General features: G+C 35.4%; 1 protein-coding gene and 1 pseudogene across 12 annotated transcripts in view; both read right to left on the bottom strand.

The window, feature by feature from the left end:
- The window catches only part of Sbf2 (SET binding factor 2), a 450,794-nt gene that overhangs the window by 343,924 nt on the left and 85,859 nt on the right, over window positions 1-21,011 (bottom strand). The gene's annotated exons all lie outside the window — the stretch shown is intronic.
- The window catches only part of LOC106009941 (putative G protein-coupled receptor 160), a 78,936-nt pseudogene extending 57,925 nt beyond the window's left edge, over window positions 1-21,011 (bottom strand). The window contains exon 1 of the transcript XR_015451346.1: window positions 1-21,011. This exon is cut by the window's left edge and continues 57,925 nt beyond it. The product of XR_015451346.1 is annotated as a putative G protein-coupled receptor 160 (transcript).

Genomic DNA, 21,011 nt, shown 5'->3' with positions numbered 1-21,011 from the left:
ATTCAAACTACACAACACTATATATTAGCAGTTCATTTCTAATAATGGTTATGGTTACCAATAATCATGACCTGACAATTTAAATAATTTAATTCATCTCTTTTTCATAAAATAATACTTGAGAATGGTTATCTAAAATATCTTGTCAAATATAAACAGTATTTACATTGCTTTGATTATATTATGAAGTATACAACATTTTTATTTTTAATGAGAGAAATACATCTAAAATTAGAGCTTAACACAAACATCTGAATCAATTGTTTCCCCAACAACTTCCAAACAAAATATTTCAAATTCCACACAAGATTCTGCAAACCCATGAGTACAAACTCTAATCTTGACACTGAATTTGGATAATCTCCATGGAGGAAATCCATGAACCAGATGTGAATTTATTCTTCCAGATGTATTTTATAAATATGAGGAAAAATAAAACATTTCTTCACTGCCTTTATTTGAAGCCACTTAAAAATATACTAGATAGAAATAGCAAAAAGGAAACCCTACAAATCTTGAGTCTTCCATTACTCTAGGAGTCTCTGAAATACTACTAAATAAATGACAGTACGTACACAGTTGGTTCATTATCAGTGATCTTTAACTGATAAATCAAAATCTATTTACCATTTCTAATTCACCAATTTTGAGTGTTTAGCAACCATACTAATTATAACAGAAATTGTTTTAAACACTTTATCTTCATAGTACATAGAAATTAAAGAGAAAAAATACATCTTTGCTTCTAACTAAAATATCATGACTTCAAGATCTAAGATACATTCCCAAACACAAAGAAAAAACAGATCTACAACGAACATAGGAAATTTCAAGTTGGTAATATACCTGGATCTAACTGCATGGTCTCAAAGATTATAAATCATTTTAAAATACCAATGACACAAGTCTAAAAATTAGAAATTTACAAATCACAAAAATCAAACTCCATCATATTAAGATTTCAACTAAAACAAATAAAAATGATTCTTTTAGTTGAGGATGTACCTCAGTCATAGAGCACTTGCCTATCATGGGCAAGGTTCTGGTTTCAAACACCAGCACCACAAACAACAATGAAACGGTTTCTTTTGGTACACACATTTCATTTATGCTCTATAAGAGATCTTTCAAATGCTTAACAGCCCCTATTTAAATATTAAAGAAAGTCTAAACAGGAAAATGGATGATCTTTGTTGAGATGTTTAATTTTATCCAGGGGGAAAAAATGTGCACACATACTATTTAGTTATGTTAGTTGTAAACAAGTGTAATTTCAATACTTGTTTTATATAATTACTTAATAGGCTAAGAAAGAAGTTATGGATCACCAGAAATTGCATAAGTATAAATACATACACATACAAATACATTAAACCAACTTAAATTTTTAAGAACTTAGTAAGAATCTTAAAATTATTATATCCTGGAATAAAAATTGAATATTTTAAATTTAATAACCCATTTTAATTTTGACCCAGTATTATTTCAGATGATTTAATAGAAATTATGGTTACTCCAAAAGTTCAAATTCTAAACTAAAAGAAGAAACTTTTCCAGGTAGGAAATATTTTATAAATAATGACATTTTAGCCAGTTATAGTGGTGCATGCCTATAATCCCAGCTACTGCTACTAAAATGAGGCATGAGGATAGTTGGAGGCCAACCTGGACAACTCAAGCAAGACCTTTGCTCAAAATAAAAAATAAAAAGGGCTGGGAGTATGGTTCTGCATTCCTTGGGTTCAACCCCTAGTTTAAAAAATAAAATCTATGAAGGACAAAATTTTCTATTTAAACTTCAAATGTGAATAACATAAAAGTTACTTTAAATTGCAGAAAGACAGAAAGTCCATAGTTTTAAGAATTAAAATATGAGCCAAGCATGGTGGTGCACGCCTGTAATCTCAGCACTCAGGAGGCCTAGGCAGGAGGATGGCCACAAATTTGAGGCCAGCCTGGGCTATTATAATGAGACTAAAGCCAGCCATAACTAATCTACAGAGGGAGACTTTGTCTCAAAAAAAAAAAAGTATTAATGAAATCTGCCACAAACTAAAATGTCACATTTCGTACATGATACAATTGAAATCTTGATTTCTAAAACACATCTGTCTTTTCCTTTATTTATATCATGAAAAAAAATCAGATACAAGAAATAGAACACATAAATAAAAAATAAACATGGGATATATGATCAGAGATAGAAAAATCATTTAAATGTGACATAATTCTTTAAATAATAAGGTATGTTAAAGAATAGATTATGAGAATGTTCTTTATTAAAACAAAAACCTACAAAGTACACATGACAAAAACAACATGAAGAATAAACAGGAAAAATAAGTTAAATTTGTAGATTTACAAGGGAGAAGAGAAATACTTTTCCTCTAGATTTTTAAAAGTTGTTTCTGATAAAGATCACTGGTAACATACATGTTTTGAAATGGTGCATTTTAATATATTTTTATTTAAATCTCATAAATATTTGCAGAGAATAAGTCATAAAATGTAAAACCACTTAAAATTTATTTCATTAGATATTTCTCTATATAACTTATGATAGGTCAAATAAAAGAACAATTATGAAAGATTTCTAAATATTTTTAAATACTAATTAAAATATTACTTTATTTTATGGCCAAACATTTACTGAGAGCCTACCACATGCCAGGTTCGGTAGTAAAAAATACACATGGCAAATAAGCAAGACATGATCCTTGTCCTAATAAAAGTTAATTTCCAGTGAGGCAGTGAGAAATTTAGAGATGTGATATGTGCTATTCAGAAAAAAATGTTCACTTTTTCATTAACTTTACACATTTCATACAAGAAAGAAGGGAGTTATTAACAGAAGATTAGAAAAAATTCACAGGTGAAAAGCCTGTGGCTAGTGTTTCTATTATCCATTGTTTTTTGGGGGTTTTTCTTTGGTACCAGGGATCGAACTCAGGACCTTGCACTTGTGAAGCAGGCAGCACCACTGAGCTAAATCCCCCTGCCCATAGTTTTTTATTTTTAAAGACACCCCATTTCATTAACAGAATTTTCTATCTCCTTTTCTCCTCTGGAACTGGAAATTTTAAATTTTCATATTTTTCGAATAAACATGTTCAAAGTTCCTATTATAAATTTTAAAATCTGAACATGTGTCCTCTGCATTACTAACATTGTTAGTGTGTGCTTCTCTTATTTTTTAATCAATTTTGTCAGAAAAACTGTCAATTTTAAATACTGGCTGTACCCTTTATTAGTGTGGCCTCAAGTAAGTGATTTCATTTTTCTAGGCCTAGCTCCCTTGATTTTGAAGTAGGCATAGAACACTTTCCCTAAAGGATAGCTAAAGAAATCAAATAAGATACTATATGTAAAATACTCCCAACATGTTTTACATATAGTAAGTGCTCAATGTTAGGTATTACAAATTACAGATTTTTATTCATCTTGTTTAGAACTCTTTATGTATCCTCAATCTGAGATTTCACATTTTTCTTTAATTTTGGTAAATTTACAGCCTTTATCTTCTTTCAGATATTTATCTCTATTCTCTGGATTTAAAAGTTATAAATTGGACTCTCTTTGTCTTCCACATTAACAACTCTTAGATATTTTTCTTTATATCTCTATGTTGTTTATAATTGTTAAATTTGCTTTATAATCATAAAGGTTTCTATTATTTCTAGTTCTTATTGTATTTATTTTCTTGCATGCTGTATCTCATTGTCCTGCATGATGTTTTGTTTTCTCTTGTAGTTTATTAATGTCTATAACCTTCTGTACAAACTATTTTATTCTGTGGAAGCCTTACGGGCCTGGAGCTATGAAAACACAGGAGAGATGCATTTGTGGTCCTAATCCAGGGAGATGGGAGAGGTCCATGTGCACACTCAAGCACATATGAACTATTTACATATTCATAGTTTTGGGGTTTTTTTACACTATTTCTAATTATAATATCAACGACTTTATCACTGTTAAAGAAATTCATTGCTTCAGTAAACAAGTAGTACATATAATATTTTAGGTGTTTTTCTCAACAGTATATTCAAATCATACCAGATATGCATTACCATCTCAAGTACTAGCAGTCCTAATCTTTTCTACAAATTACCCTTTTGATAACAGAGTACAATATATTGCTATGTATTTTAAGATGTCGTCTGTTTTGTGTTACTACAATAATACTAAAGACTGTGTAATTTATAATCAAAGGAAATTTATGTCTCAAAGTTAGAGAATGCCAACACTGATGGGTCAACTTCTGGCAAAGGCCCTTTTGCTGTCATCCCAAGGCAGAAGGCAGAAGGGCCAGAGGGTAACGATGAAAGAAAGCAAGCAAGAGAGGGTGAACCCACTCCCACCATAAACGACCTACTCCCTCAATAATGGCATTGATCCATTCATGAGGATAGTGCCCCATGACTCAAACATCTCTTCTTTAGGCCCTACCTCCCACTACCATAGCACTGGAAATCCTGTTTCTAGCACACTAACTTTGGAGTACATATTCAAATCATAGTGATCTAAATGATATTAAATATATTTGGGAAATGACAGTTTATATAACCCTTTAAGTAAACTTACAACCCAATGTCTTGTTCTTCACAACCATCATAAGAAGAAAGACACCAGGTTTACTACCCCCATTTTAGGCATGAAGATAGATCTGAAATCCAAAGCTAATGGATCTTCTGCATACACAGAAATAAACTACATTGTCACTAACGGTTCATTAGTAGTACACACATTTGATTTTCTTTTACTGGTAACTGTTTTGTTTCCTATTAATTTTGGGCATTGCACCAGGTAACACTCCTACCTATTTTACTAATCTCATAAGTAGCAATATAATACTAATTGAGACTCCTATCAGACACATATAGTACTGCCAAAGTCATTATGAAAACATGATATAACCTTAATTCTAACGTATCTTTCACTCACTAGTGGTTTCTACAATCAGGATGGATTTTCCAATTTATATGAAAAGAAACTTTGTGATTATGTAGAAGTTATGACACCACTACAAACACAACTGTGCACATAAGCTACCTGTTCATCTGAACATTAACTTGGTTAAAGTATCTGATTTGTTGGGGGGTTTTTTTTGGTACCAGGGATCGAACTCAGATCCTTGGACTTGCGAGGCAAGTGGCAGAACCACTGAGCTAAATTCCCAGCCCTAAAGTATCTGATTTGCAAAGTCAACTATGAATGGATTTTAATTCATTTAACCCCTAGTTGTCAATTTTTTTAAACATTATGCACAGAGTAACATTACCCTGAAACAGATAGAATATACAAATAAAGTTGATTGTCATATAACAGGTAAGGCAATTAAATTTTAAAAATGTGGAAAATGTGAAATCTTTAAGAACTGGTTGATGAATTACAATGCCAGTAAATAATTCATGCATCAGGAAGAATTCAAGATACTCTTCCAAACTTGCCCCCAAAAGCACTGATTAATTTTCTAAAACACTACTTTTGTCCTGTTATTTCCTTATTCAAAAATCTATAATGGCTTCTGATTGCCTCCTACTTCAAATACAAACTCATATACAACTTTCAAGACCCTTCATTATCTGGCTTCATTAACTGATACAATTTTAAGTCCCATTTTCCCCCCACTTCTCTCTGACTGAGCTCTCTGGTTCAGTCAGATCAGTTTCTTTAAGCAAGTCCCCATTTTTCTTACAACTCTGCTTTTTAGTCTATTCAACTCCCAGGTCTCTTCCTAGTGAAAATATTCTAACTACCCTTCATGCCCAATTCAAGTTTTTAATATACCTCATTTTTTAGTTACTATTATAGCTAGAAACATTGTTATTTAAGTTACCAATGCTACCTATTTCTTTCAAAACTATCATTTTTTTCTTAATAGATCTTAAAAGCTTTGAGAATATGGAAAATATGTCTCTTCTACATTAGGAAAGTTTTATTAGAAAGAAGAGAGCTTTTAGGGTATGGGGGGTATAGCTCAGACCAAATAGCTAAGTAGTAGTTCAAGCTAATCAAATATACAGTTTAGTGATCTTTTATCTTCATAGGATTGATACTTGTCAAACCCCACGTTCTATTTGCTTTTCACCTTAATAAAATAATTAAAATCATAAACATAGCCCATTATACAGTTCCGGTTCTTGCATTTTTACCTGTTGACATCCGCTTTCTTGATTAGACTAAAAGTTTATGAATTTTGAAGCAAAGTCCCAATACAGATTAGGTGTGGTCATGGGAGGGAGGGGATTAAAGACAAAGATGTATTTAAACTTGGTAAAACAGCCTAAAGAGTCTTTCTTGGGTGCCATTTACACATTTTTTTTTCCTGATTATAACTATGCAACACGATTCCACTGAGGATTTCAAGTAAAAATGGAATGCTTTATTCCCTAAAGAATAAAGAGTGTTTAGTTTAAAAACACACATATACACACAAAAACAATGTGATAATTCTGGTCAAAAGTTCTCCTTCTGGAATTCATGATAAATGAAAAGAATTTTGGCAGTTTCTATAATGTCATTCTGCATCTCACAAGCAACGTGCAATTCCTCATGTCATTACAACTTGGTTATTCACTGAAACAACTGATCTTATTATAAAACAAGTTAAAGAAACAAACAAAGCCTCCTTCAATTCCTGCCTTGATTCATTATTAGAGTTCACCTTTCCTTTCACCTCACCCACAATGTTAGATATGGAAGGCCAAATGCTGAAGTTACTGAAAGACATGATTTTAGACAATTTAAACATCAGCAAATTGAGTTCAGCTATCCTTAGTCATTGACTGATGACTCTATTCCTACATGTACATTTTTAAAGTAAGACTTATGTCCTTCCCGGAAGTTCTTTTTGCATTCCAGATTACAACAGGGACTAAAGTACAACAAAGAAAAAGTGCAGAGAGTCAAGTGTCAGGCAAGACAAGACTTACAAGCACGCACATAAGTAGGTAAATCTGGGTCAAATTCCCCTTCAACAAAACACTAATCTTTATAAAAACCTTAAAAGAAATATTACTTAATTAAGCCTAATGATTGTTAGTTCTAACTTTTTAATCAAACCTTAAAGTGTGATCACAAAGTGTCAGAAAGTTATTTCTAACATACATAGGGATAAAATATTTACAAAGAATTTTCTTCAATTCTGTAATTGGTTATATCATATATCCTGTCTTTTTAATATGTGATAATCAGGTAAAAGAAATGTTACCATCACTTTCTCATTTCCCATTTTAAAATAAAATTATCTGCTCTCTCCCAAATCAAAAATAATATAACTGAATAAGTTCAAATTTATTTTTAAAATTTCCACAGAGATATTTTATAAAAGCACTAAAACATTATTAAATAGTTGTACAATTTCTATATCTAAATTAACCAGAGTCAGGTTAACAAATGACTTCCGTCTACTGCTGAGTACCTGCTGTAGCATTGGAGGTGGGGGTTGGGGAGGATCTTCCTCTGTTAAAATCACATCTGCAGGAAAAAGACTGCTAAAAAAAGAACAGTCTGCTTGTCCAAGTTCATATCCTGCCAGTAGATATTTTGTAATACTTGGGGCTAAACAACTTTTAAAGGAGCAATTTTTTATGCTCATACATTTAAGGTTGAAATTCTAGATTCAGAAATTAAAATAGTTGTATTATTAATTATTTATTTTACTGAATAATTATTAGACTTTGTCTAAGCCTCTGATTTGTACCATATATTCTGAAACTTTACATAATAAACAATGTCTCAGTCTTCCCTGCTCCTCTTGTCTTTTACATGAATATATTTACCATTCATGATTCCCATGAGTAAATACTAGCACAGGTTGAGCATTCCTAATCCGAAAATGCAAAACTCAAAATATGTTTTTGAAGCATTTTGGATTTTGAGTTTTTGGACTGGGGATACCCAGTCAGTAAAGTCTATGCAAATATTCTAAAATTTGAAAAACTCTGAGATCTGAAATTCTTCTGGTTTCAAGTATTTTTGATGAGATATTCAACCTGTATAAAGAACAAACTAAAGACCAATTTCATTTACAAAAATACAGAATTTGGAGATCTGTACAGTCAAAAATGAGAGCCATAGGGAAAAGCACAATTATAGTTAAAATGAACTATCTTTCAAATAAAGCAAACATTTAACTTACATAAATGCTCACTCAAGTGTATATATGCCTCTACAAAGGAAAAAATAGATTTAAAAATTTTGAACCAAGTGATGTGCTGTTATCTGGCAGATAGTGGTGAAAACTATTCATAAGAAAACTTATAAATGTTTTTACAAATTTCTTCAATTTTAAATTAAAAGGATTGATTTCAACTCTGATGGCTAAAGTACTAAATGATTACTTAGTAAATTAGAGTTTACCAATATGTGAACCAGTCTCTTGTGATGAAAATTATTTACCGGATCATGTGAAATCATGTACCTACTGCCTTGCCTTACAGTTTCATGTTCTTGTTTATTTCAGTGGTTATCAGCCCTAATTATACTGCGGAGTCACCCTGGAGGCTCCCCCACTTTCTTGCAGTACTTGAGATTGAACCCAGGGATCACTGAGCTACATCCCCAGCCATATATATAGATATATATATATTTTTTTTTGGCCTCAAATGTGCAATCCTCTTTCCTCAGCCTTCAGAGTAGCTGGGATTACAGGCACCTCTGGCATCACCTAGAAGGCTTTTAAGATTATTCAATGCCAGGACTCCATCTCAAATCACATAAACCAGGCAACTGGCAATTAGGTCTCAGTATAAACATTTTTAAATTTTTAATTGTGGAAAAAACCCATAAGTTAACATACATCATTTAACCATTTTTAAGTGTATAATTCAACAGGATTAACTAGGTTCATACTGTTGCACAACAGACCTCTAGAACGTTTTCATGTTGCAAAGATGAAACTGTATCCACTGAACATCTCCCCATTTGCCTCCCCAATCTCTCCTATTCTTTCAATCTGTTAAGAAAGGGTTTAATGGGCAGGGGATTTAGCCCAGTGGTTCCGCCACCTGCCTCACAAGTGCAAGGTCCTAAGTTCGATCCCCAGTACCAAAAAAAAAAAGAAAGGGTTTAATAAGAATTTGAAAAAATTTATGATTCCTCCTAGAAATATTTACATATAAAGTCCTAACACTGCTCAGATAAGAAAAGATTATTTTTGGGCTGGGGATTTAGCTCAGTGGCTCCACCTCTGCCTCACAAGTGCAAGGTCCCGAGTTCGATCCCCGGTACCAAAAAAAGAAAAGATATTTTCCTCCTCAGGGTAATGAGAAAGAGGGGAAGAAAGCTTTACAAAACCTTAACTACAAGGCAGGGCTTGTACTCTCAGAGCCACTTTTAAAGGTGACTAACAATCAACCCCGTTTCACCTACATTTTACATTTAATTTTTTTTGTTTGTTTTATTTTTTGAGACAGGGTCTTGCTATGTAGTTCAGGCTGGGTTTAAACTGACTATGTGGCTCATGTTAGACTGTAACTTACAGCAATCCTTCTGCCTTACCCTCCCAAGTGCTGGAATTACAGGTATGTGTTACCACACACAGCCTAAGTTTTACATTTTATTAAACAAAAACAATCAGCACTAATACAACAATATGTTTTCATATAAACCAAATACTTGGAGACTTGCAGAATAAACTACATTTCTTGTGCATTTTAGAGTAAGGAGCTAGAACTCAAAGAGCAGGCCTTAAACACCTGCTAAATATTTGAATCATAACATCATTATGACATCTCATTTATACAACACCTTCAATTATGTGGCATACCACTAGTGGGTCAAACAGGAAAGGAGTAAAGTCAGATATCACAAATCTTTATTAAAGGTATTTCACTGTTTCTCACAGGAGAACCGTTTTTCACTGTTATTAGACATTGTCATTTTTTACATACAATCCTAGAAAATTCAATTAAGTAATTTTCTAATACACAACAAACATATTTACATTAGGGTTGAAGGCGGAGACACAGAAGTCTCAATAAGCACAGTAGTCTAAGTCAGCCCTTCATACATATATACATGTTATTTGTTTCTTGTTAGTAAGCTACACTCAAAAGTACCGCAGGCAGATAAAAATCACATGAGCATACTCCCCATTTTTTGTGACAGATCTTTACAACTGTTTTAATTATTTATATAAACTTTTTATCTTAGAATAATTTTAGATTTATGAGATTATAAATACAATAGAGTTCCTGTATATCTTAATTCACTCTGCTTTCTATAACATTAACATCTTCTAAAGATTTGATACATTTGTCTAAACTGATAAAATAACATTGGTAAAATATTAGTATTAAGCTACAGATTCTATCAAGATTTCTCGGGCCAGGGATTTAGCTCAGTGGTTTCGCTGCCTGCTGCGCAAGCACAAGGACCCCAGTTCGATCCCCGGTACCAAAAAAAAAAAAAAAAGATTTCTCCAGGATTTTGTTTTGTGTTTTACTTATGTCTTTTATTTTGTTCCAATATTTTGCCCATTTAGTGTCACAGCTCTTTAGTCTCTATTCTGCGACAGTTTTTCAATTTTTCTTCTTTTCCCCATAATTTGACAATTTTAAAAAGGACTGATTAGAAATTTTGCACATTATCCCAAAATTTGGGTTTATGTGATGGATTCTTATGAGCAGCCTTGTTTTCAGATTTTTGAAAGTATACCCTAGAGGTGAAGTGACCTTCCCATTGCATAGTAGTAGGTGGTATATTCTCTCAACATGCCTTATCACTGGCGATGTTAATCTTGACCACTTGGTTAATAACAGCTTTTCAAACTTCAGCCATTGTCGTCAGTTTGTTCAAGTTTTCTTCTTGAATTTTATTGTCAGCTGGACATAGTGGTGCATGTCTGTAGTCCCAGCCTCTACTCAAGAGGCTGAGGCAGAAGAATCAAGTTCAAAGCCTGCCCAGGCAACTTAGCGAGATCCTGTCTCAAAGTAAAAAAATAGAAAGGGTTGTGGATGTAGCCCAGAGGTGGGGCATTGCCTACCATGTATGAAGACTCACATTCAATCTCTAGTACAGAAGGGGAGCAGAGGGGAGTGGAGGAGGGAAGCAGGGAGGGAGGGAGGCAGGCAGAGACAGATGAGGGAAACAAAGGAAGAAGGGAAAAAATAGATTGATTCTCCCTTCTTGGACTCTAAAAGCAGAGGCTGAATTTTTACAAAGGTCACTACAGAATACCAATCTGTTTTAGGCCCCACCTATCCTACAACACATTCCAATTCTAAGAATACAAGCTAGATAAAGAAACAGAATCTGTAGTTTCACATCACACACTGGATAAAGACCTTGATGACTATGGCACTAAATGAAACTATAACACTCTTGTTTAAAATGAAAATTTTTAAATGGTATATTTTAGCAGTTTTATTAACTTCTAAAATCAATCTGTAGTAGAAAACACTCAATAAAACAAAAGGTAATGAGTTTAGAGAACTGTAAACATTTCATCAGTTTAAAACAGGGAGGGGAAATAGCTGTGTTATCTTTCAAACCATATTTGCTTATTATTTTATATGGATAAATGTTTATTTTCCTGCTTGCTTTCTTACCTAATGTGATTCAGCTAACAAAACAGGAATTCCTTTCTACCTGGACCAATGCAGATAGTATCCAAACAAGTTCACTACAGGCTAAAACAGTAATGTTTTCCCATGAAATATTCTTTCTCCTTTGCCACTATTTTCTTGGAGATAAGGGTTGAAAAAATATTTTTATTGTTATCTATATGCAACCTCTCTCTTCAAAGGAATCAACAGCTATTTTGTGGGGGGGGGGGGTACCGAGGATCGAACTCGGATCCTTGAGCTTGCTCAGCAGGTGGTGAAACCACTGAGCTAAATCCCCGGCCCCAACAGCTGTTTATTAAATACATAGCCATCCACTGTGCTTAAGAAATTAAATTGAGTAAGGCAAGTGCTCACAACTTAATTCGATCTTCCTTTAATTTTCTTAAAAGCAATTAAATGCAAGACACTTAACTTCCAAAAAGACTTGTACGCAGACCTAAGAATTATTTAATTTCTAATTTTCTGGGAAGTATACCAAAATGGCTTTTCCAAAAATTACCTTATGAGTATTAACTATGCTTACTGCTTTTTTTTAAACCTAGACAGCTTATGTAATCTACTTTTTAAAAAGGAACTAGAAAAAATGTAAACATTCTTAAGTTTCAGTATACTTCTGGTAAAATAATATTTTTAATATCTTATTTTGAATTAATTATAGTCTTATCAACTTACAGACCCCTTGTACTCCTTCACTCAGTTCCCCTCAGTGACTACTTTTTATATGATTATTATACAATATCAAAAGCACAAAACTTATATTGGTATAATGTGTTTATATTTGTCATTTTACCACATGTATACATTTGTGTAATCAGTATCAAAATAAAGAATACTGTATATAGGGCTGAGGATTTAGATCAGTGGTTCCGGCGCCTGCCTTGCAAGCGCAAGGTCCCGAGTTCAATCCCCGGTACCAAAAAAATAAATAAAAAATAAATAAAATAAAAGAATACTGTATATAAGTATTCCATCACTGTAAAGATCTCCTTCATGTTAACACTTTTATAGTTTCAACCAACTCCCTTCCCCACCACAATCCCCTGACAACTACTGATTTGTTGACAACCTAATATATTATTGCTTTGAGGATCCTTTATAAATATACAGTAAGTGCTTTATTGAAAGTGGCTTTTTTCACTCAGAATAATGTCCTCAAGATCCATCCAAATTATTGAGTGTATCAACAGTTCTTTACTTTTCATTGCTAAGTCATATGCCATAGCACAAATGTACCACAGTTTGTTTTATCAAACTACTGCAGGACCTTCTGGTTGCTTTCAGTTTTGGGGACACTGAAAATAAAATGTACAGGTTTCTATGTAGAAATAAGTTTTGGGCCAGGGATTTAGCTCAGTGGTTCCACTGCCTGCCCGGCAAGTGCAAGGACCAGAGTTCGATCCTCAGTGAACGGGGCGGGGGGACACAACCAGAAATAAGTTTTAATTTGTGTAGAAGAAATGCCCAGGATTACAACTGCTGAGTCACATACTTATATGTACGTTATCCTGCTCTAATCTGTACTGCCTACTTAACCTAGCTGAATTCCTACCCCATCCTAATCTTGTTTATCTTTTGAGGACTGGATGCCTGTAGGCCAGGAGTTCCTCGGCAGGTGGACTAGCCAAAACTGGTTGAACCTAAATCAGCTGCCAGAGTGACAGCCAGACAACCTTTAACTTCCCTATAATCCCATCTGCATGCTAAATGACACCTACCTCAGCATGACAGGTTGATAACTGCCATGATGACAAATGGAAAGAACCATAAAAGGAACAAAATGAGGTGGCACTCGGGCCGAGGATTTAGCTCAGTGGTGTTGCTGCATGCCTTGTAAGTGCAAGGTCCCGAGTTCAATCTCTGGTACCAAAAAAAAAAAGAAAAAAAAGAGGTGGCACTGAAATCCCCTGGAAATCCTTCCACCCACTGCCAGGAAGACATGAATATTCCTCCCTTTTATTTGCCTACACCTCCCTCTCATTTCTTTTACCTTATCCTGTATCTATAATCTCTAAACTCCTAAAAGGAGGTAAGGTTTATCTCTCCTATTCTTGGCCAAGAATAAAAGCCTTCTTCACTGCTTACTTGGTGTCCATGCTTATTATTGGTTCCACAGTTCTGAGAGAGAAAAAGGACCCAGTTTGGTATAAAAAATCGGCAACGTCTATTTTAAGAAACTGCCAAAAGTTTTCAAGAGTGACTATACTGTTTTACACTCCTAGCAGCAATATCTGAGTACCTCCACATCGTTCTCAACATAAACATGTATGCAGTAATAACTTACTGGGGTCTCAGTGTGCATTTTCCTAATGGTGAACACTTTTCACATGTTCATTTCCTATCCCTATATCCTTTTTGACAAAATATCTTTGCATATCTTTTGCTTATTTTTTTCCAGGTTTTATTTTATATTTTTAAATGACACAAATATTGTACACATTTATGGGGTACCATGTGGTGTTCTGATATATGCATACTTTGCACAGTGGATACTAAGTTATAGTTAAACAGGAGAAATAAGTTCTGATGTGTATATATAAGTTATGCCAATGTATGTATTTTTTAAAGGTAGAAAAAAGAATTTTTAATATTTTCACCACAAAAAAATGTCTGAGAGATATGCTGATTTTCTAAATAGATTGTTGTTTGTTTTTTCTGGGGGTTTTTTGGTACCGGGGATCGAACTCGGGACCTTCCACCTTCGAGGCAAGCGGCAGAACCACTGAGCTAAATCCCTGGCCCGAAATAGACTGTTTTGTTATTACTGTTTTAAGCTTTTAATCTGCTTGAAATTTATTTTCTATTTTCTTTTTATAAGTATTCTGTCAGGTAAATGGTTTGCTAATATTTTATCTCAGTCTTTATCACAGGATATTTAGCAAAATTTATAATTTTAGTGAGTTGCAATTTACAAATATTTCTTTTTGGATCATACATTTTCTGTTATATCTAAGAATGGTGACCAAGCTTTCATTCCCAAAGATGCTCTATATGCTTTATTCTGTAAGTTTTATAGTTTTATACTTTAAGCTTCAATCTAAGATTCATTTTGAGTTATTTTTATACAAACTGCTAACTTTAGGTCAAGACTGTGTGTATGGAGTTTATTGATATCCAATTATTCTGGCTTCATTTCTTATAAAGACTTTTTCTCCAATGAATTCTTTTTGCACCTTTGTCAAAAATCAGGTTGCTATAATTTTATGGGGCTATTTCAGGACTTGCTATTTTGTTGCACTGTTTGTGACATATGAAATACACATATGTGGTCTCTGCTCCTGATTCCAGGCACAAAGCTCCTGAAACCCTTGTAATTTTCTGAGTGATAGGTGTGAGTGGAGCATATGTGGTCTTTAACTTGACACACTGCTCTTCTAACCCTTGAGATTACAGATCATTTTATTCCCACCCTATGGGCCCAGGTTAACAGAGGTATAAGTCACCTATGATACAGATGCTATACAGGAGATGCAAAAGAGAAATGGTTTCCATGTATAAAGGCCTTTGAACATGTGAGTATAGGAAGTTAAACTTGCATTTCAATGTGATACTGTGATGCAGAATAACTCAACTTGTCCCCAATTACTGACACAAAGCCTCAAAACCCCTTGTCATTCCCTGAGTGATAGCAGTATCTTATTTTCTAATATTTGGTCTTTGGATCCTGCACAGCCTTATGATGAGAGCTGTTTGTCTGAAGAAGCAACAGTATAGTAGGGGAAATTTTAGAGGTACCCTCTGACCTACCAAGAAGAGAGGCTGGAGATTGAGTTACCACTAATGACCAACAATTCAGCAACTCACTGAATTTGCAGTACTAGGGATTGAAGCCAGGGCCTCATAGATGCTAGGCAAGCATTCTATTACTGAGTTATATCCTATAGCAATGGTGGCAAAGTCATGGAATGCGTGCAGCGGAGGGCTGTTTGTATCACTGAAAGCTCTGAAAGGATCACCATCACTGCCCTATAGCCTTTTTTTTTTTTACAGTATCAGAGATTGAACTCAGGACCTTATGCTTTCGAGGCAGGCATGGTGCCATTGAGCTAAATCCCCAGCCTTGCCCTATAGCCATTTAATCAATTGTGCCTACATAATGAAGTCTCCACAAAACCACAAAAGTATATGTCCTGAGAGATTCTGGGTTGAACATGTGAAAGTCCTCTGTTGCACAAGCACAAGGACCCGAGTTCGATCCCCGGTACCAAAAGAGAAAAAACCAACTCCTGCTGAACATGTGAAAGTCTTGGGAAGGGCATGGTGAATCCAGGCCCCTCCCCCATACATTACCCAATTCATCTCTTGCATTTGGCTGTCCCTGAATTATGTTTCCTGACCTCTACGAGTGTTATGGCTTATGTCTAGATATCCTCCCAAAGTCTCATGTGGTCACAGGTGGGGCTTTTCAGAGGTGGCTGGATCTACAGTGTGTGATGCTAGGATTAAGGGTGTGATGCTGGAATTAAGGGTGTGTGATTACTAAATCAGTCCACTGATTGGTTTGGCATAGTTTTGGGTAGGATAATGGGAAGGCCCACCTTGGGTGTGTGTGCTACCCACCCTAAGGGCATGTAGCCTGGATGAATATAAAGGAGAGAAAGAGAACTGATGCTATCACTTGCTGCTTGCTGCTGCTTTACTTTCTACAACCTGCCATGAATAACTGTTTCTCCTCTGTGATGTCCCTCTGCCATGGCACCCTGCCTTGCAGTCAACCAACTACTAACTGAAACCTCTACAAACTGTGAGCTACAATAAACTTTTCCTCCATTAACTTTGGGTGTCAGGTATTTTGTTTCAGCAAGAGGAAAAGTAATTAAGACAGAATTTGGTGCAGAGTGGGGGCATTGTGGTGACTACACCTGACCATGTGATTCAGGAGCCTTTGGCATTTACTTGTGGAGGGAGTTTGGAAAGGTTTGGAGATGCCAGCTGAAGAAGCACCCCTGGAATACTTTAAACTGTACTTGATGAGAGATTCTCGTCAGAGTTCACAAGACTAGAATGGTGAAAGAAATGTATCCATTAAAAACCAAGCTAGGGAGGTTTCTGTTGGGAAGAAGAACTGCATTGACTGTTGGACTCCAAATTAAGTGTGTTATGCCTTGGTAGAAAGTTTGTCTGCATTTTGCTCATGGTCAGAGACTGCCTGAGACTGAAATGAAGGGAAGCAGACTACTTAATCTTGCAGAAGAGATTTCAAGGCAGTCTAATGTTGAGGTGGTGGTGTGGCTACTGTTGGTGGCTTTTAGCCAGATCTACCTTAAGAATCAAGAGCAAAAAGCCCAGAAGAATGATTTAAAACATTGTGAGTTTGGCCCAAAAGGAAGCTCCAGTAAAGCTGTGGACTACAAAGACAGAGCAAGGGAGAACCTGGTTGCTGAGAAGGAACAAAGCAATTGAAAAGATGGCCTGAGGACATCACAAGAAACAGCAAGACTCCAACCTTTGCAAAAGCCTCAGGATTGCAAAGGTGAAAGAATTTGCTTTGAGAAGATAGCCCCAGAGGATCATGCTCCAGAATGGCGGCAGCCTAGCATCTCAGGATTGGATTCAGAGTGCTCAGCAATCCATACACTCAAACCCTACAGCCAAGAGAGAAGGAAGCCTGGCTACTGCTCCAGCTGGCGGCAGACCCTGGTTCATGCCTGTGGTGCTGGTTTTAGGTGCATGCAGAATGAAAGAGTTGTAGGGTCAGGAAGGCTTCCACTCAGATTTCAGAAAAAGACCTGGGAGGACAGGCAGTGTGTGCCTGAAGACACTTGTGAAGCTGTGAGTGTGAATCCAAAGGTGCAGTAGAAGTCCTAGAAGGTTGGAGAAGCCAGGAACATGAATTGTCTGAGGAAAGCCACAAGGAGTAAGCAAACCTGGCCCAAGAGAGAAGCTGTGGAAGCTACAACCTTCTGCAGTGCCATGGGGTGGAGCCACTCCAAGCCCTTTGGAGTTCATGTCTTGTTAGACTACCTTGGATGTTGGACATGGAACTACAGGACTTAATGTTCTGCTGGATTTTACATTTGCTTCGATCCCATTCCTTTCTATCTTCCTATTTGGAATGAGAATATTTATCTTGTGCCATTGTATATTGTATTTATATTGTATGTGTTTAACTTTCTTTTTATTTGTACTGAGGCTTGCAGCTGAGAGTTTGCCTTAAATCTCAGAGGAGACTTTTGACTTGGACTTTTCAGCAATGCTGAAACTGCTAGGACTTTGGCAACTCTTGGAAATGAACTAAAGGCCTTCTGTATACAGGGATGTTCCTGAGTCTTTGGGGGTCAGGGGAGGGATGTTATGGCTTGTGTCTAAATATCCCTCCCCTCAAAGCCTCATGAAGTCATAAGTGGAGCTTTTCAGTAGTGGATGAATCTAGAGTGTGTGATGCTGAGGTAAAGTGTGTAATGCTGGGATTAAGTATATGATGCTGGGATTAAGAGTGTGTGATTACTAAATCAGTCCACAGATTTGGATAGTTCTGGATGTGGATAATGGGAAAGTCCATCCTGTGTGTGAATGCTACCCACCCTGAACGTACGTAGCCTGGAGAGAATATAAGGACAGAAAGAGGACTGCTGTAGTTGGTTGCTGCCTCTTTGCTACTTTACTGCTTTGCTGTCTTCTGCCTGCCATGAACTGTTTTTCCTCTGCAGTGCCCCTCTGCCATGCCACCCTGCCTTGGAGCCAGCCAACTATGGACTAAAACCTCTACAAACTGTGAGCTACAATAAACTTTTCCTCCTTTAACTTTAGGTGTTGGGTATTTTGTCCCAGCGATGAGAAAAGTAAGACAGTGAGCCATTCTACAACATTATCAAACTTGAAGAGGGAGTCATGGAAACCTCCAAATTAATAGCCAGTTGGTTAGAAGTACAAGCAACAACTCTGATTCATAACTGACACCTGAAGAGGAAAGAAGACAGTCTTGTGGGACTCACCTCTTAACCAGTGAGGTTTGTGCTAACCCAGGTAGATAATGCCACAACTAAACTGAATTGTAGAAAACCATACTATGTCCAGAGTTGTAAATTGGTTGGTGTAGGAAATATTTCCATACATTTGTTGTCAGAAGAGAAATATTGTTAGCATAGAAATTAACGTTATTTAAGGGCAAGTAAATTCAATCTAGAGATGCATATGTCTTTATTGTAGGAAAAATGCAAAAACCTTCTCTTTTTTACCAAAAACAGATTTAAATCTATACCTGTACATAAAGGCCTATGTAATGATTGCATTATCATGTTTTACATTCAGAGGAGGCTTATTATAGTGTTTCCTAGTACCTAGTTTCATAGCTTTCCTCACATCTACTAGTAAGTGTAGGACAGGAAATCCTATCAAAAAGTGTATCTTAGTGAAGCACCTAACCAATATATAATCCAACAAGATTCCTGGCTGATTTGTCATCTCAAATATAACTTTAAAATAGTCAAATCAATCTTATATAAAACTTGTATTCATCAAGAAACTATGCTATAGAGATTCTGAGCCTTGAGGTGTTCAAATCTGACTTAGAACACTAGATGTTAATATTCAGGTTAGTAAGAATAAAAGTAAGTGTTATCATCCTCTTTAAGGTTTTAAGCCTGCAACTCTGTGTCTTTCCTTAAAACATCATTCCTATAGATTTCTTTTATTTCAAATACTGAAATTCTGAAAAGGAAGCAAATACTGAAGTTATCATTAGCAAAACAGTAATCTGTATCACAGATATGAACTATACTATTTCTGAACATTTTAGAGATTTCTCTTAGCAAAAGATTGAATATAGAAAACCAATTCTATAACAAAGTGCTGCAGAAAGACAACTGATTATACTATTTAGTTGTAAATTAATTTCCATACCAGCTAGAAATTTGGAAATATAGTTTGGCTTTTGCTTTTCAATATTTAAGAGAACTATGTTGTCAGGTCCTCTTACAATGTGAAATGAATACAAGGCTGGACTCACTTCACAAGAAACACACCCTGGCAGAAAGTACATGTGTAATAAATGTTTGCTAAGTAGATACATACAAGCAAAAAAGCACTTTGAACACTTTCTAGGAAGTTGGAATGATACAAAAGAAAAAAGTTACATAAAGATCTATAGCCATTTTCTATATGTTCTTTTATACTCAACAAAATCTTTATGCTCTCATGGCAAACAGAAAAAAGGTACAATTAAATCTACTAATGAAATATAAAGGATTATAAACAAATGGACCCTACAGCCTTTGCAGCCTGCTCTTTTGTTATAACCTAAAGTCCTCCCAAATAAAAAATAAATACAGGGCCAGGAATTTAGCTCAGTGGCACCGCACCTGCCTTGCAAGTGCAAGGTCCTGAGTGCAATCTCCGGTACCAGAAAAAAAGAAAAAAGAAAAGACAAGACAAGAGAGTACTGTCAAACAAGTTAACATCCTACTCAGGACTTTTGCTAAAGCATTATAAACATCTTTTCTTTTTGATACAGTATAGCTTAAGTACCATTTTACTATGTTCATGGAGTCTATGGATTGATTTAGGAATTCAGACAGCAGAAAAAAAAGTGTTTTTGCTCTACTATGTCTGGGGGTTCTGCTACAATAATTTACATACTGGAGATGAGTCAACAGCTGGGGACTTGAATCATCTTAAGGCTGGTTCACTCACATGCCTGGCACTTAGACTAGGAGCCTCAAAGGCTATGACTGCCAACTCAAGTGCCAACCCTGAGGCTCTCTGCATTGCTTGATTTTCTCAAAGGATGGTGGCTGTAGAAAAGTCAGACTTTTTATATTATGGCTTAAGGATTCAAATAGTCTATAGTGATGGCGAACCTTTTAGAACTTTCAATGATACAAAAGCCCACTGCAGCACATGTGCTATAGGTTCACTACCACTGGTCCAAAAGCTGGATCACTATTTATGAACTAGCCTCAGAAGTACACTTTCCTTTGCTCCAATTAATTATGAGATCACCCAGATTCACGGAAAGGAGAAAGAGGTATACACCTTGATGAAAAAAGTGTCAAAGAACTTCAGGGACATTTTTTAAAACCACCACAACCTATCTCACAACCATGCTACAGATTTATTGCCAAGAAAAAGTCTTCAAAAATTCCTCCCAGGCAGACATACCTTCTCCCAATTTACTCTCAGTATGTTACAGTTGTTCTCATTAATATAACCTTTCATTTGATTGGGAATTTATAGGGAGAGGGGCCTAAAATTGTGTATATTCGTTTACAACACCTGGCATAGTGATCTATGCCAATGCCATTGATACATAATATTTATTCCACAACTACTGCAAACTATATTAGCCACTAATATATAACAATGAATGAGGCAAACTTTGTTTTTGCTTCCTACAACACTAGTCTAACAGAATAAAATTAAATAATTATAATAAAATAAGAACTCAATAAATTGCTACTAAAACAAGTTAGTCAGAAATGTTCTACATTTCAGCTCTCTCTCCTC

The sequence above is a fragment of the Heterocephalus glaber genome, unplaced genomic scaffold, assembly GCF_053883595.1.
Source record: "Heterocephalus glaber isolate CG9 unplaced genomic scaffold, H.glaber_assembly_v1.0 deba00001428, whole genome shotgun sequence".
Classification (NCBI taxonomy): domain Eukaryota; kingdom Metazoa; phylum Chordata; class Mammalia; order Rodentia; family Bathyergidae; genus Heterocephalus; species Heterocephalus glaber.
The sequence above is the reverse complement of the archived record's forward strand: the minus strand, read 5'-3'. Positions and strand labels throughout refer to the sequence as shown.